General features: G+C 36.6%; 1 protein-coding gene across 1 annotated transcript in view; it reads left to right on the plus strand.

Moving 5' to 3' along the window:
* Nucleotides 1-5444: 5444 nt before the first annotated feature.
* Nucleotides 5445-18947, plus strand: part of LOC107591764 (protein FAM19A2-like) — a 105097-nt gene continuing 91594 nt past the window's right edge. Inside the window, exon 1 of the mRNA XM_016281001.1 lies at nucleotides 5445-5901. The gene's annotated coding sequence lies outside the window, so the exon portion shown is untranslated. The remainder of the gene's footprint in view (nucleotides 5902-18947) is intronic.

Consider the following 18947-nt stretch of genomic DNA (forward strand, 5'->3'; position numbering starts at 1 on the left):
TCACACCACACACATGTTTTTGATTTTGTAATATTCTTATTTACATACCTAAATTTCAGTTTCTTTCTTCCATTGTGTGTGTGTGTAAGAGGAAGAGGATAAGACAGATGGCAGAATGGGATGTGTGAGGTTTGTTAAATTGTTCATGCCAACACATGGATTATTCTGGGCTGGAGTTGCTAACGCTAACAAAGGTAAATTGCTAAACAACTGCTAACAGTCTGTCCTGAAACTCCTCTCTGAAAATAACAATGTATCAAAAGAATGTCTAGAACCCTAAAAAAATAGCTCTTATTAGCACCAACTTGACTCAAATTCCTGTTTAAAATTGAGCAAGCCCAGAAATCTCTTTCTGAGAAATTAAGACGTTTGAATTAAAGCTTAATATAGAAATGTTTTGAGATATTGTTGGTCATGAAACCAGACAACAGGATATTGAAAGCTAGTAAACATTTCAGAGTAAAGACTTCTATATGAAACTCTTGAACTAAGAGGTATAGCCATTACAAACTCAATAGTCCTTTCTGCTTTCTGTATTAGCTTAAAGTCCGATGCTACTTGAGTGGAGTAAGGTTAAAGTAGTACAATTTATTATCAGTAAAATCAAAGCTTGCCATTTTTCTACTGAGCAATGCCATTAATAAACTAAACAAAACATTGTATTGAGCTATTTTTAAGCTTTTAAGACCTTTTGATCGGACACCATCTGCTATTACATTTTTCTTATTTATATAAATGTGGAACCATGACTTAATGAAAGAGAACCGCCTGCTCATTACTAACGAGCAATCGACTGTATGAAGTGCATTATAAATGCAGGCTTTTGAAAGCAATAAATAAAGTGTCACACTTTTTTTTAATAGAACTATTTTTCCTGTGATAGCAAAGCTGAATTTTCAGCAGCCATTAATCCAGTCTTCAGTGTCACATGGTTTGGTGCTAAAGTAACATTTCTTATGATGATCATTGTTAAAAACAGTTACATCAAAGATGCAAAGCTATAGTTTTTTATAACTGCAAACTTGTGAAGTATGTAGTAAAGTGCTGTTATAACTCTTGTGACAGTTTGTGTGCACACCACACTAATTAAATGCATCTGCTTTCACTTTCAAAAGTTGCTCAGATGCATGTGAAACCACACACACATGCTGTACACATCATCTGATCTATGAATTACACAAACCACCCCATCACATCTGGGGATACTGCAGCCAAACAATGCAACAGATTCAGTTCATCTCACACTTACACTGGCATATGTACAGCTGCTCTGCAGAATAAGAGGTAGAGCTGCTTGGTTAATGTGTAAGAATACAACAGTCACTGGCACTGAGAAATGTTTTTACAGCACCATTTGAATGATTAATTGTGTGAAGAACTTCTCTCTCTTCTCTTCCTCTCTCTTCCTCCCTCCCTCCCTTTTTACTCATTGACTGGGTGATACAGAAATACAACACTGTTTTCATAGCTTGGTCTTTTATATACATTTAAAAATAAAGATTCAAAAAGGGGGATTTTGAGAAAAATAGATAAAAAGAAGATAATTTGTTGACATATAATGAGAATTTAGCTCATGTGGATAGCATAGCGCAGTTAATTTGGTAGTGAAATAATACAACGATTTCAAACTGAAATCTCTGGCTTGATTTTCAGAATTTTTGTGGAATCTTAGCTCCATTTGAGATGCTTTGAAATCACATGCAAGATTATTGGGTTCTTTGTCTCAGGAGATGCATTTGAAAAGCAGGATGTTCCCGTTGCTCTCAGTTTTATCTAATTTCTTTCTAGATGAAAAAGCTGAGGTATTAAAAAGATGGCTTTGGGATTAGTTATTTCAGCATGGGTATAATTATTATTACTGTGTGTATAAATAGTTTGAGTATGTAATTCATCAAATTACTGTAATTAAACTCTTTGAAACTGAGATCACAAACACAGCTTTGCTCTGATGATCCCTGTCAGACCTGTGAAATACACAAGGGCAGAAGGCTAGCTCAGAGAGTCTATGTGGATAATTAATTGTTGTTTTGAAGTGTGTTAGACATAGAGGTGTTGAGATGTTGTGTTGTGGAAAGAGCCACTGACCCTGATGAGTGTTGACAGATGAGCTGACACCACCAACGACACCATCCTTTACTGTCTGCAGGGGTAAAACTGTCTACCACTTTCTCTTTGTTCTTATGTTTAAATCAGATTTCTAAGCTGGGTCTGCCAATGTTTGTTTGATCTCAAACTATTATTTTTATTACAATTAGTTTTTGTGTGTGAATAATTCAACCTAAGCAAAGTTAGAAGCTAAAGTTCAGCTAAATGTTTAATTGTCCCTTCCACATTCATTTATTAAGTAAAATTCAAATGTAATGTACACGTATATGACTATGGAATTAATTACTATTTTAAAGGCTTTACAATGTAAGCATCATAACAAAGTTATATTGACAGTTATATTCATGGCTCTCTGGAATATTCAACTGATCAGTTGTGGCAATCAGCAGTGTGATCAACAATGTTCCAGCAAGTTAAAAAAAAAAGGCCTATAAAACAATATTATTATGAACTATATTTTTAAAGAAAGAGTTCACCCAAAAATGAAACTTTACTCTAAATTCACTCATCCTCAGGCCATCTGAAATGTAGATGAGTTTGCTTGTTCATCAGAACTGATTTGGAGAAATTTAGCACATCACTTGCTCACCAATGGATCCGCAGTGAATGGGTGCCGCCAGAATGAGAGTCCAAATAACTTATGAAAAACATTGCAATAATCCACAAGTAATCGACATGACTCTAGTCCATCAAATCTTGCAAAGTAAAAATCTGCAATCTTGTAATAAACAATTCAATCATTGAGACGTGATATGAGTCCTCTATAACATTGTTTTCTCCAGTAAAAAAGTAGTTTTGTCTGAGTCAGACTACTTGTGGATTATTATTTATCTACATCTTCCATGGTCTGAGGGTGAATAAAATTTCAGCAAATTCTTGAGTGAACTATTGCTTTAAGTAGACACAATGAACATGTTAGGCAATGATTACAGCTTGTGATTATAATGATTACAATATAATAATAGACCGTTTTATGTCGATCCAAAGTTGGCATCAGTGTCTCTGCTCTCTCCATTTTTTACTGTTGTTTTTATGCTTCTACTGTTACGTTTATGCTTCATTCTTGCCCCAGACACAGCTGTTAACCCAGCGCCATACCCCCTGTTAGCCTTTAGCCCAGTTGTGTCTGTCTAGCAGCGCTCCTGCTGTGAAAGGGTCTAATGCAGAGCAAACAAACATGTCAACAGCACATTCACTCTTTCACACACACACACACACACACACACACATATTGGTCTGTATGATAGGAGATGCCACTCACATAAGATATCAACAGTAAAAACAGATATCTGTTTTGGTCTGAAACACACGTTAGCTTTAAACAATGGCTGACAATTTATATTTTCTCTCAGATTCTGGTCTCACTGGCTGTAACATGTCAGACCAGCCCATAAAACCCAGTTTGACCCAACAGATGGGTTTGATTTTATTGCTGATCTGAGAGCTTTTGGCCTCATCTAATGCTATTACATGAAGAACATTCACAACTGATCTTAGATCAGACCAAAGCCTCAAGGGAAGAGAAAGCGAGTGAGAGAAGAGACAGTAAGATGTCTCTGAAAAGCTTTGATTTGAAGTGTAATGGAAAGCATTAGTTACTTTCAGGTGTAATAATCTTGAGCCAAATGTATCGACAACAGCAAATACCTTCTGAAAGGCTTTTAACAATGTCTGCCAAATGTCTTTCTCTACTTCTCTCTTCCTTAGTCTGTTCCTCTCTCTCTCAATCTCATTCCCCTGTCTCCCTTTTTATCCCCCATATCTCTTTCACTCTCTCACCAAACATTTCTATGACTCTTGGAAACTTGTCCACCCTACACACTGCAAGCATTATACATCACTTAAGAAGTCTAACACATATGTATCACTCTTTGTGACTTCTATTGAATTTCAGCTGTGGGGGAGGCACTCAGACCAACCGAGCCAAGAGTGCTCAATCTTCATCTGTTGAGGGGGGTTCATTTTGTCAAATGCCTCTTTGGTGCCAAAATGAGACCCAAGTGCAAAAGTACAGTACAGACTGAGAGACATTTTACTCGATTCAATGGCAATCATTTCGAATAGTATATTTGGCTCAAGGAATCAATAAAACAGTCATGTATCTCTATGACCCTCAATTAAAATACATTTTGTTATGGCTTTTAGTTTCCCACTAAAAGCACTCACTGTGTAAATTATTTTTTGCGATATATATAATACTTTATGATTTTATGTGTTATTCACATTATTTCTCAAAAGGTAGGTTCCTGTGAATGTGTAAGACTTCCAATTCATTAGCGGCTAGGAGAATAACAAAGTGCAGTAAACCATTAAACTCTTTGCACTAAAAACCAGTGTGTTTATGATTATGAGAATACATTTAAATAATATAATAACAAATACCAGTTTGCATCATCACGTAGCATTATGGATTATTTCTGAATAGCTTTAATAACTCATTGAAAAACTAAATTAAAAAACTTTGCACAGTCAAGGTAAAAATTGCTGTGCCCACCCTCACATTTAAAATAAGATTTTCACATTTTAAACCAAATCCATTACTCATTATTCTAACAAGTTATTCTATATATGGTAATTATACATCATTTAACCCAATTACACAATTTTTTATTGAAAAAATAACATTTTATTAATTATTTTTACGTCATTAAATACTAGAATCGAACAGTTGTCAGAGCTGTCAAAATTCAACCAAGGTACTTGAAACAAATCTTTGAACTTTTCCACGACATTCTAATTTATCGAGATGCACCTGTATTTTCAGATTTTGCAAATGTGACACATACGTTCAAAATTATTATTGCACAGCTATGTTTTAGATTTCACTTAGCCATGACTTACTTTTTTTTATTTGCAAGAATCAAAACAAAATCATGCTAACAGGCTTGTTTAATTAAGATCATCCTCTTCTGACAATCCTAACAAAATATAAGATAATCATCCTCATGGAGAAAGTGCTTCTGAATTTTTGTTAATGTTTTAAGAAAATTTCCTTTATTGACACATTGTAAAAGTTCATGTGTTAATTAAAGTAATATTTTATTGGTATGTTCATAAGACTTCTCATAGTCGGACAAATCTGTTTCCTGCCACCTTAAACACATATGTAGTAATCAGGTTTTGTGCGTTCAAATGGCAAGTTTAGCGAAGGCTTATGCCACTCAGATGAACCTGTAAAATATAAAAAAAACAACTAATAAGCACAGAAAGAGTAGAACCGGCAGGATAGCTGTCACGGACGCCGCTGAGTGGCGCTGATTCACTGTGCGTTGGCTTCTTTCTGACATCCCTGGAGAGCACACAGGGAGCGAGTCAGCGCAGCACAGCGCTCCAGACCTTTGCCTTCAGCACCAGCAGATCCAGATCCTGCGCAGAGCGTCTCCAGCGCGGACACACACCGTGAAACCAAGCCCAACAGGATACTACGTGGGGTGATGGCTCCGTTACTAACATCTGTGAGATTTTTAAATCAGACGCGAAAGCGCTGATGTCAAGTTTCACGCCGCTCTCATTTGAGTTGAGATAAAGGTCTGAGACGCCGCGAGAGAAGGAACTTTGCGTCTCCGCGCGCCCGGACGCCCTGCGGGGACATCGGGCGCTTTTGTGATCAGAGGGCTGAACTTCTTTTTTTGTGTTTGTGGGTTTCTGACTCTCTCTGACAGAGTAGATATAGGAGAGCTCATTTGGTGCGGATTGTTCAAGCCTCTCCGATTCGTGGATGGAATAAATCATAATGGAAGGGCAATGAGACCCGTCTCTGCTGCTGGGCAATAATCCGGACCACCGCACCAACAGGTATGCAGCTTTTGCTGTTTATTTGGTTTGACACTTATATTTTACATGTGCTTAAATAAAAATTTCACAACGTAGATGTCCAAAGAAGAACAGGATGGTGTTTAGTAGCCTATTCCACATAGTCAAAAAAAGAATGAATCAATTTGAAAATAACCGGGTATCGTCTGTTTTAGTGATTTATGACAGTTCGTTGCTTTAGTGAGTCATGCATTCTGATCGTGACGCGGGTCACTGAAACTTAATAGGCAGTCTATAGCCTGTGTGTAAACCTGAGAATCATCCTGGGAGCTATAAAGCTGGACTATTTTGTGTCAAGCGTGATTAAGAAATAATATCATAGAGTATAAAGGGCAATGAGTGTGATGAGTTTGCGTGTGCGCGCGCGGGAGAGCAAGGGTGTGTGTGTTGACGGTGCTTCGTCTTCTTACCGCATTAACAGTACATGCCATGTAAAAGTCAGGCTTACCCCAGTAAATCAGCTTACCCCGGTTGGAAAGGGTGCAAACAGAGTAAAGGTCTTTGGTTTCAGCACACGGAGCCTAGCATGAGCATAGATGTGCCGTCACGCGCACATATACGGCCACCAACTCATTCACTTCAAGGAAGTATGATGGGAAGTCCGAATCCTTTTTGTGACTATTTCTCTCTCGCTCTCTCGAACAGTAACTTTCAAATAAAATTATAAATGTTTCCGTCATTTCCAATTTCGTCATTTGCAAGTGTTCAGTGTCTTCTAGCCCTGATTTACCTCATAAAATGACACTTAGAACATAAATAGGCATATAATTTGCATTTGCATTAAACACAACATAATATCAGTAACTAACATTTATTTACACTGGCTAAAAATTTTGTTATTTTTTAAAAACGCTATTTCTCACAGTTCATAGGGTTTCAGATCATGTTTTATGAATGGTTGTCAGTTCAGTGAATCACTGGAATCGATTTGATTCATTTTATTGCGCCTTGAACAAATGCTTCACACTTATTCGTTAGCGAATCATTCAAATAGGTTTTGTGATCCAGTTTAATCACTTCATTACAAAAGATTCTACTGAACTGAACCATTACGACTCAAAATGCAATAAAAGTGGGGTTCGCACATACATCTTAACTTCTTTTTAAGCTGTTTTTGCATCAGTAAATTGCACCAAATGAGATAAAGCGTTTTATAAATCCTCCAAATCACTCTGGGAGAGCGATAAAAGACAGGAAAAAAATGAATATTGCTGAATATGGCCATTTGAATTTGTAGTTGGAACTATAATTTCCACAGTAATTGCATTGCCTTGGCTGATGTTGTTGGCTGATATGACTCCCTTTGGGCCACAGTGCGCATTTATTCTCCTCCTAACAGAGCTGGTTATGTGTTCGCTATGAGGGAGGATGTTGTTGGGAGCAAAAGGCTTAGGAACACACAGATGCCCCGCTGATACTGGCTGCTGAAATAATCCTTTGTGAATCACCACTGAATGTAGTAGTTTATTTGATTTGGCTCTTTTGTGTGCAGGTCCTGGATCTGCTGTTAGAGTGAAAGTGGTTTAACCCGAGCACTGCATGTGGGACGGGCCTCGCTGTACTGATACACTCATTCTCACTCACTGGATGCATCTGAAAGCTTTTGCCAATGTAAATGGTTGAAAAGGGGCAAATGCAGTGATCTGCCCATACTGAGACCCAGAGCAAGTTTAATTAGCCTGTATATTGACAGGAAAGAGAGAGTCGCTTTATAAAAATGATTTATTAATCATAGAGAAAGAGGGATAGAGAAAGCGAGAGAGTGTGCTAATTATATTTGACTTGTACCATCTGAGGTGGAACATTTGCAGGCCTGTAAGAATCTGGTGTATTTTTAATGCACTAACCTTGGTTTTAAATATTTCTTTCCAGTCATAATCGCTCTCCTTTTTTCTTTATTGTATTATAGCACTCTCTTTCGGCCAAGAATTTGTTTTGTAATGCTAATGTTTTGTTTAGCTGCTAGATGATGCTTATTTTCCTCTCATTATCTCATTACCAATTTCATACACTCGAACGGCACGTGTATTGTGTGTGTTTGTGTTTATAAAGATGTTTGGCTGCATTATTGTGTGTGTTTTCACAGGCTGTTAACTGTGACAAATAACTGTTACTTGTTGGAATGGCTGATGTCTGGGTCAGAGCGGGAATCTCAGGTTTCTGCAGCTGGTTTGGGTTTCAGTTAAAATGATTTGAGTGTAGTCAGCTGACCAGACCCTGTTCATTCAGTCCCACTAATTTATCTAGTGTGGTGTGAATAATTCATCAAAGCGTTCACAGAGAACCGGTGTGTTTAATTGTGTTTGTGCCATTGTGTGTGTGTGTGACTCTCCATTCAGCTGTCAGGCCAGTTTTGAAGTTCTAAATACAGATACATAGCCTACATTTGGTATGGGTGTGTGTGTGTGTGTGTGTGTGTGTGTATGTGTATACCACACGACTGGTAAAAGGTTTGGAATTATTTATTTTTTAAATGTTTTTAAAAAGAAGGCTCTTATGCTCACCAATGCTTCATTTACTAGATCAAAAATACAGTAAAAATACTAATATTGTGAAATGTTACTCCAATTGATGACTGTTTTCTTTTTTTAATATATTTTAATATTTATTCCTCTGATAGCAAAGCTGAATTTTCACTAGCCATTACTTCAGTCTTTGGTGCCACGTGATTCTTCAGAAATCATTATAATATACTGAAACTGCAAATTGATTTAATGTGCACCTGTTCTCTTCACCTGAGATGATACTTCACACTTCACAACAGTTGTTTGTTTGGAGTGCAATGAAAAATTAAATGAAGAACATGATTACTTGATTGTTTTTACTATATGGTGTCAATATCTAAAAAGGAAATTATGTAAAATAAATGACTAGCAACTATTAAAGAAACATGACAATGCTGTCATAGTGTTGGCAGAACAGTCTACTGTGGATCTGCATTTATTGAGTGTGATGACTATAGGTAGAACTGTGGAAGTGTTCAGTTTAGTTGGCTGATGCGGTGTGGTTTTGTTGGCAGACATGGATTATTAGTGTAATGAGGTTTTTTATGCATTAGTTTTCCCTTAATAGTGAATTTGCAAGTTTATATCCGTTGATACACTCTAAGAAAAGTCTATAAAAATAAGGCCCAATGCACTGTTAATATGATGACATTTCTGTATTGATCTCTCGCAGGTGTTTTAATCATTTTAAATTACACATTGAATTGTGTTATCTTTTAGAGTTAGAGGAAATGTCTGTAAACTTAACGTAAAAAGTATTGGTTATTTTCTTCCAGGACATTATATGTTTTTGCACTGATATTTTTTCTGACAGTGTATGCCTTCAAAAACATGTTGTGAATGTAATGATTAAATAAATGATTTATACAAAATTAGTTGCGTTTAGAAGGTAATTTCACAATTTGGAAGAAAGAATGGAGTTTTAAACTTCTTAATATTTATGCATGAAAGTTTCATGGCCATGATATTGATGATTGGTTATTTTCAGTAAATTGCTTTGTGTGCAGAGTCGTCTGCCAAAGTGTTGATTAATAAGAGAATAACAAAACACCAGACAGATGAAATCTGCACCTTCAGAAAAACAGTTTCTGCATCAACCTTATTCTACTTTCTGATCCCAACATGTGGAATCACACAGAGAGGATCTCCCAATGAGAAAATAAGAGCAGTGATGACCACAACTTCACTCTTCACCTCAGAGTTCAACAGACCTTGGCTGAGAGAAAGAGAGACAGAGAGAGAGCACTTTATTACTGCAGTCTCACCCTCCTTTCTTTCATTCAGTCATCATTTCTGTCTCACAGGACAAGATTAACATTACTGTCATGACACTGCCTCTGCAGAAATCAAGAGATGGAGAGAAAGAAAGTAATAGAGAGTAAGTGACCCCCAGTGTTTCCCGAGGTGAAGCGTATAAATGGATGACTTGCTCAGTCACAGGGTGAGCTGGGTGGAGAGGTTGTGTGTGTGTGTGTGTGTGTGTATATGTTTGTAGGCTGAAGTATTTATTTATTTGTTGAAAGAATCTTTATTTTCCAGTGAGAGACAGCAAAATAAGTGCCTAAAAAAGAACAGGTAAACAAACACAATAGAAATACCCACAGGAGAATGCTACTCTTTCAACGCTCAGGAGACTTGATGTTGTGCTTCATTTAAGTATCAACTTTGTCCAAAGTGTTTCTCTTAAAACGTGGTATACGTAGAGTAAAAGCATAGAGCTTTAAAATGAAAGAGGATAGCATTGCTCAGATAAATTGGTCTTGGGAGAATTTGATGAGAAATAATTGTGTTCGTACTGAAATATCTGACACTTCATTGCAGATTTGGGTCTCTTGGCACAGTGACACGTGAGATTATGTGAGTCTTTCTCAGGAGAAAAATTAGAAGCAGGAGACTTAACAAAAGTATCCGTTTGATCTACTTTTAATGACAATGCCGCTGTTTTTATAGTAAATTTGAATGCTATAAAATTGAGTGAAATCTTTGGCATAAATTGAGTAAAGTGAATAAGAATGTAAAGTAAAACATTAAATTAGCAATCAAGAGCTAATACTGTACATTTCGGAGCATTTACATGTAATTTTGAGTAGAAAAGGTCACAACAAAACAACTAAACTAAACATGACAACAAAATGCACTTTTAAAAAATGTATTTACACCTCCTTAACACATACTTTATTGAATGTTTTAAAAAGAAGTATCTTATGCTCACCAGTGCTTCAACTATTTGATCAACATTACAGTAAACCAGTAATATTGTGAACTATTATTTTAAATTTAAAATTACTTATTCTATTTTAATGTATTTTAAAATGTAATTTATTCCTTTTAGCAGCCATTACTCCTTCAGAAGAAAATCCTTCAGAAATCTAATAAGTTGAGTTGGTGCACAAGAAACATTTCTTATTATTACCAATGTTGAAAATATTTTTTATCTTTTTAATGAATTTTGAGCTCTAATTATTACATGAGTACTAATGAAGAGTTTGCTTAATCTTTTCAAGTTTGAACTAAACAATGCAATGTAGAAAGTACAAAATGAATGTCCGCTACTTATTTCACAACAAAGTATTTTCTCATTGTAGCCATTCGTTGTTGCATTTGATGTATGAGTGAGGTTCACGTCAGCACACCTTACATACGATTGCTCAAGTGTTACCACTGGGCGCACCTTGTGATCTAGTTTGTGTTTGAGCATGTGTGACTATCATAGTGGGTTTGCATTTGGTACTTCTGGCTGAGTATCATTCTCCAGGTCCCTGATGTCGTGGCTACTGATCTCGTTTGCCAGAATTCAGGCAAAACAAGCACCTCAGAGCCTAATTACACCCAACTCCCTGCCTGATGTGAATTTTCACATAACACACATGCACACACACCTTGAGGATCAGCCAGAATGAAAGCAAGCAGTAGTGAAGGCTTGCTGAAGGATGATGGATAAGAACGGATCCACCTTTGAGGTTTATTTTGGGACAAATATACGTGGGTGTGAGGGCCATCAATCATTCAGTTTGAGGTTTTTGCAGGACTAACCTGGACTCAGTCAAGCTGTAATAAACTGTAATAAACTTTAGGAAGCGACCCGCTGTACCTCCCTTTTTAACTTGTTTGTTTGCTATAATACTTCATTGTTTCCTTCTGTCTGTTTTTCCTGTTTCCTTTCTTATCTTTCTCCCAGTCCTGTTTTCTCCTCTCATGTATCTTGGTGTGAGACAGCTTTCACTCAGAACAATTTGTTTTCGGTGAACCACTAGGTTTTCTCTTTGTCTCTTACTGTGTCTAGTTTTTCATTTTCTCTCTCTTTCTTTCGGTCTTCTCTCTGTTTTGAGGGTGTTGGGAATTCATGCCAAAAAGAGGACTTTCTGCTTCAGGGCTGAAAAAACAATCAATATCATCACTTTTTTCTCTCACCTTCTTTTTTCTTTACATTGAGTATGTTTTCCACTCCTTTGTCTTGTGTATGCATGATTCCAAATGAGTCAGATATGTTTTTGTTATATCTGTAGTAACATCACTGCATGCTTGGATAATTTTAGTTAAGTGAGTTCTGGCACTTCAGTTCATTAATTACAAACACAAAATGGCTTTTATCTCTTGATCTGGCCTTAATTAATGAATCACTTGATTCATTATTTGATGCTTCTCTCGTTCAGAGTGACTCAGAGTACATCTAATGGTGATGTAGCAGGATCCCCCTGAGAAACGTAGGGTTAGGGTTCTTAATTTAAGGCAGAATGGTGATAAACTGGGGCTTGAACCTGAAACATTTCTGTCATCACCATAGATCCTTAACCATTAGGCTTCCAACACCCTTTCCTGCTTGGAATCTGAAAGTTTTCTTAGTAATGGAGCTGATCTATCGTCATGTTAATGTGTACACCCTCTGATCTCATTATAAATGTGAAGTTTGTAGATGTGACTAAATATTTTTGGGTTAGTATTTGAGTTCAGATGACTTTCATTTATTCATTTATTTTGTTCTATCTCTCATTGAGAGGTCTCTGAATGATGTATATAACATTCTGGGGTTGAATAACTCAAGCTTGGGGTCGTTCCGCAGAGGGTGCTCATGATTACCAGCACATAATTAATAACACACACAGTTAATAAAACAAAAGAAAACAAATGGAATTGTTTTGTTTTGTCTTTGCTAGTGTGGACTGTAAGTCTCTTTGAAGGCCTGTTAATTTGAAAGTTTGCAAAAAAGCATGGTGAAGTGATATGTATGTGCAATGTGGCCAAAAGCTACTTCATTGTCATTCATAGTTACTGTATAGAATATTAGTCAACACTCATGTCTGTCAGTCAATCAGAATCAAGCGAATAATACATGGGTATGTTTGCACGAGCTCTGCAAATTAGCACTCCCGTGAAGTCACATCACATGGCACTTCATTCAATATATTGCTTAAAAGCAATCAGCAGTATTAAACATGAAAAACAGTGTCAGTGTCTCATTTAGTCAGAAGCACAACGCTAGCTGCGCCGCTTTCTACTTCTTTCCAAAGTGCTCGGTAGCTTGCACTCTCGTTGCATCTACCATTGCTAAGCAACCATGACCTGCGCTCTCCATGACGACGCAGACGTTTCAGCAAAGGATCAAGGATTTCCAGCTCTGAAAATCACTTGCAGTAGCTCTGCTACTAAATTTAGGCCTTTATAGTGTTAAGGGAGGGGCCATACTCAGTGGCTGCAGTGCGTCATCAAGACATGATTTCAGCCCCGCCCAAAAATTATGAACACAAAAATGTTGAAAAACTGTTCAACTGGCTAACTCCACAATTCAGTACTACATAGTTCACAGTCTTTGTAACGTGTTTTCAACAATACATTTCTAACATTTATAATGTGTTTAGAGACAATTCTCTGGATTGCCTTTACAAATTTTTCTAACTTGTTTTTGCCCCTAAACTCTGCGGTTTAATTTTGCATGAGAATCAAGTGACAGAGTTGACAGGCTGTTGCAGATCCCTACAAATCTCCATAGACAATTTCTCATTCTCATTTGACACACCATATTTACTGCCATAAAGAGATACATGTTGTGTGTGTGGGTAGTTTAAGCTCTCTGAAATGAATTTGGACGATCTCGCGCTGCAGTGCTCTGACGTTGCTCAGATCCCTGGGCAGAGTGAGACGATATCCCATCATCCTCTGCTCTCAGGCTTCTCAGCGCATCTGCAGCCGTTTGATAAAACCACCATGTATCTTTCCAGTCTTTTCTGATTCTCTGACATGTCACACAGCAAGAGTTGCTTTGACTTCTCTCTGACTAGAGTGCTCACGCACATCAACAGAAAGAGCACCAGAGGAAATGGAGAAACATTTTTTTCCCCTGTTGTCTATCTTCCATTCGTCTGGTGTGTCGCTGAGAAGGTTTGTTGGATGGCCTACAGCTATAGTGTCATGACATGACAGTATGTACATCACAGAAAATCAGCTCTAAAAAATCCGGCCTGTGAGTGAAACAGCAGTCAGAATATGGAAAAATGTATGATAATTTACTGGACAAATGTTTTTTAATTCGTTGTGTCCTCATCATTTTGTGTTAAACGGCTATAGAATACTTCATCGGGGCAATTGTTTGGTATGGTGGGAATGATACCGCAGCTGTGCACATAACTCATCATAATTTAATTATTTTGGTAACATTTTATTTTACAGTGTCCTTGTTACACATATTACATGTACTTACTATAGTAATAATGGTCAGTTATACATATTTACATGCAATAACCCATGCAATAACCCTCAGTATTTAAATGTGCAATTACACTGTAACAAGGAATAAAATAAAATGTAACCATTATTTATCTATTTTGTGAAAATGTATATTATATTTTCATGTTCTATCATTCTATCTCTGTCTATCTGTCTGTCTGTCCGTCGGTCTCATTTTATTTCAGATTATATTTAAAGATTTAATAATTCATATTTTTAGGATAGATGATAATATCTTAATGATGTATAATATTTTTATGGCGTGATAAAGAGTTATCAGGACAGTTTTAAATTGTCTCTGAAGGAAATAATGCATTATTTATCGGCTTTAAGATATCGGCCAAATTTTCTTATCAGGCCGATACCGATAACAGAAAAAATTTGCATTTATCGGCCGATACCGATATGGTGGCCGATATATCGTGCATCCCTACTAAAAATGTGTAATTTAATATGTTCTCTGTAAGAGGTTCTCATGTAGCGTAGTCAGACTTATAATGAGGATAAATGCTGACTTTGTCATCTAATCTTGAGCTAGTGTTTGAAAACTAATGCAGATACATATTTCATTTCCCGTTTACAATGGCAAACTTCCTGCCTCCTCAGTTTTAGGGGGACTCAGAGAGTCTCCCTCATGGAAACACACAGAACACCCCCTACGCCAATTCATTTCAACTTTTAAAACTTCAATTATTTATATTCTACTGTTGCCAGTTGAACACATTTATTTTCTCTCTCTCTCTCTCTCTCTCTTTCACACAAACACACTGCGATGAGTTATAGATTTGGGTGGACTTGCGGCCAAACTCAACTGATTAATTGATGCATGAATCCCTGCTGGAGACCTGCTATCTCCTCCTTTTCTCCAGCACTTTCTCTGTCTTCACTCTTTCTTTTGGGTGTGTTAGCCAGGGAGGTCACTGAGGGAAAGATGGAAAATAGGTTTCCGCTGCACTAAAGAAGGAGAGTTTTAAGATTTTAGTGGATTTAGGAGTGAGAGTGAAAAGGAGAGGACAGTATGTAGCAATGGTTCAGTGCGTTAGCCAGCCTCTCTCACTCTTTCTCACTTTCAGCATTCACTCTCTCTCAGTTTTTCAATTCAGTGTGCTTTATGGCCATGGCTGGCTTCCAGACAATATTGTCAAAGCACTCAGTCAATACAGGAGCAGTGTTTGGAAGGAAAACAGAAAACAATAGATGTCGGTAAACTATATAATAAACTATGGAAGCTGGGTGGAGTTCATAGAGTTAATACTTTTTTAATTAATTGTACTAAATCCTCACAAGAAATTGTGTTAATTAATAATTAAATGCATTAATGTTTAATTATATATAATATATATAATATATAATGTTTAAAATGTAATATAAAAATTTAATTTTTCTAAAGCAAATTATTAAAATATTTGGAATATTTCTTCATCTCATGATTTCCCACTATTCTTTAGAAATAAAACATGTTAACAGCCATGTTGACAGCCTTAAAAACACAATGTTAAAAAAAAATTCAAATTTTCAAATCAAATTTTTAGCAAACCTCCAAGCATGCTTTGCAGACCCCTGGTGGTCACTGGTGGTCTCCTGGGGGTTTGAAAACCCCTGGTCTGTTCAATGTTTTACTCGTCTAGCACAATTATGTCTTTATGTTCATTTGGGGACTTTTCTCAGCAAATCTGAACATATGCGATTAATATTGATTAATTTGATTAACATGTTTAATCCATTGAGCCCTTCATCAAATATGAAATTACACAGACATAAACATCTAAAAAATATCCAAACTAGCAATCAAAGTAAATTCTTCTTCTCTCTGCTCCAGAGGATGTATATTATTGTAATATAAATGTACTGCAGTGCTTGCATAAGACTCTTCCCTGGAGGCAATTGCAATTGTTCATTTTAAAAAATGTGGTATAAGGCTAAAAAGTTTCTCAAAGTATTTCTCATTGTGGTTCAGTCTCTTAGCTTTAATAGTCTTGCAGTGACCACCGTTTTTTATTTTTTAGAACCCATGTTCTGTCCGCTCGCTCACTCTCTCTCTTCCACACAGTGTGTAGTAATCACATTTCCTCCTCTCCTGTCGTCTTCTTTCTCTTCCTCTCTTCTCATTTTAAATAGAAGAGAATCTCTTGTGCAGGTAGGTGCAATATATTCTGATCTTGATTTGGATACAGATACTGTCAAGTCAGAAGATCAAGGCATTGATCACTGGACCGGGGCCTACCGAATAATGAGGTGTGTACGCTTAAAAAAATTATGTCCACCTCTCTCCACTGTTCTTTCTGATGTAATCAGATTCAGGAATCAGGAATACTTTGGGTTCAGTAGCAAGTTAGAACTTGTTACAACTCAGTCGACAGCATAGCATTTGTGCCAAAATGTTGTTTACAACAACAAATAATTTTGACTTGCACCTGCCAAAGTCTGAATTACAGTGAGGCACTTACAATGGAAGTGATTGGGGTCAATCTGTAAATGTTTATGTAAACAAAATTATAGCCACAAGACATAAACAATATGAATGTAAACATGATTTTAGTGTTAAAAAATAACTTACCTTTATATGTATCTGTTCTTTTGTCTTAATTTGCATAGAAGACATTGTGACAATTCAAAGGTAGTTAAAAGAAGTCAAATTAGGTTACTTCCATAATTTTGTATTTGGATTCGGTTTCTGATAACATTTTTAATCTACGTAATTAGTCATTAGTACTGGAATAAATTTTTAAAATAGCCCTCCCAAGTCTATTACAGATACTGTCAAGTCAGAAGATCAAGGCATTGATCACTGGACCGGGGCCTACCGAATAATGAGGTGTGTCCACCTCTCTCCACTGTTCTTTCTGGTGTAATCAGATTCAGGAATCAGGAATACTTTGGGTTCAGTAGCAAGTTAGAACTTGTTACAACTCAGTCGACAGCATAGCATTTGTGCCAAAATGTTGTTTACAACAACAAATAATTTTGACTTGCACCTGCCAAAGTCTGAATTACAGTGAGGCACTTACAATGGAAGTGATTGGGGTCAATCTGTAAATGTTTATGTAAACAAAATTATAGCCACAAGACATAAACAATATGAATGTAAACATGATTTTAGTGTTAAAAAATAACTTACCTTTATATGTATCTATTCTTTTGTCTTAATTTGCATAGAAGACGTTGTGACAATTCAAAGGTAGTTAAAGGAAGTCAAATTAGGTTACTTCCATAATTTTGTATTTGGATTCGGTTTCTGATAACATTTTTAATCTACGTAATTAGTCATTAGTACTGGAATACATTTTTAAAATAGCCCTCCCAAGTCTATTCTATTTCCATCTCTGTCTACCACATTCTCTCTCTCTGTCTGCCTCTCAAACTCCCTGTCACTCTCTATCTGTCTCTGCAGCTTCACTTGTGTTTTTGCAGTTAACTTCCATGGGACCTAACAGTTTAAAAAAAAAAACAAAAAAAAAAGCTCTGAAGGAAAGGCCTCCCAAATCCATAATGTGCTCTAAGTCATAAAACATTGATTTGGCCACATTTTTCAGAAAGCTTTTTCTCAAACTGTACAGACAGCTTACCATACAAAACTGCTCCAGGGGCCATTGGCAAGGAAGAAGGAGAGGGAGCGGGAGAGAAAGAGAGTGAAAGAGGGATGAGAACTGAGTGCATCAGAAAGATTCTATTAGAGGATCATCTGTGATCAAAGACATCTTGCCAACAGATATTTAATCACAATTGGATTCATTAAAGCAGTGCAGGCCAGTTAATCAATGCAGATCAGGAGGAGTCCTTATGTATCTGAGGATAGAGCACATGAAATGAGGAAGGCATTAAATTACAATTTGAACTCAAAGTGTCCAATTTACTTATGCATTCAGATGTATTATAAAGAACACATCACGTTACTCCTCAATGATAATTACATCATTAAATAAATTGCGTTTCTGACAGTAATTAATAGTATAAATCACATGTTTCAGTGGTTAAATGATTATATATGTAGATACTCAATAGCTGTCTGCCCATACATCATTTTAAATATAACAGCAAATGACCCTTTTCACATTTCTGGGGTTCCCAGAAACAGAAGTTGTCATAGTTTGATAAATTTCTATAGTGGTGAAAGGAAACTACAACAAATATATTTTCGCGTTCTCATTGGCCCCAATAGCAAAAAAACAAACAAAAAAACACCCACTAGCTATGCCTTTCTCAAAATTTATTTTCCACAGGTGTTTTACCTGTATTTTGAATTTTGCACTTCATTACATTGTGCTTTAGGGTTAATGTAAATGTCAGTAAAATTAGTGTATAATGTCTTGGCCAATATATATATTTAACAGTGTAGATTTACGATGTTAAAGGGGTCATATGATGCTATTTTAAAGATCATTATTTTGTGTATTTGGTGTAACAGAATATGTTGACATGCTGTAATGTTCAAAAAACACATTATTTTTCAAATACTGTACATTATTGTAGTTCCTCTATGCCCCGCCTCTCTCAAGCGCGTCGTTTTCTAAAGCTCCTCCTTCCGACAAGCACAGTCTGCTCTGATTGGCCAGCTGACCCAGTGCATTGTGATTGGCCGAACACCACAAGCACGCGTCGGAAATGTAACATCCCTTTCCATAATCGTGAGCTTCAGCTTTCAACATAAATGTAAAGACAGTACATAATGTCCTTAGTCTTACCATCAGTTCAAGCCTGAAAGGGGAACAGAGTCGTGTGACAGACATAGTGATGATGCTCGTATGTATTTGCAGTACACAAGCCGCGATTAAGAAAGCTGACTCCACTGTGATGTGACCCTGT

Source organism: Sinocyclocheilus grahami, unplaced genomic scaffold (assembly GCF_001515645.1).
Source record: "Sinocyclocheilus grahami isolate Dianchi unplaced genomic scaffold, SAMN03320097.WGS_v1.1 scaffold146.1, whole genome shotgun sequence".
In the NCBI taxonomy this organism is placed as follows: Eukaryota; Metazoa; Chordata; class Actinopteri; order Cypriniformes; family Cyprinidae; genus Sinocyclocheilus; species Sinocyclocheilus grahami.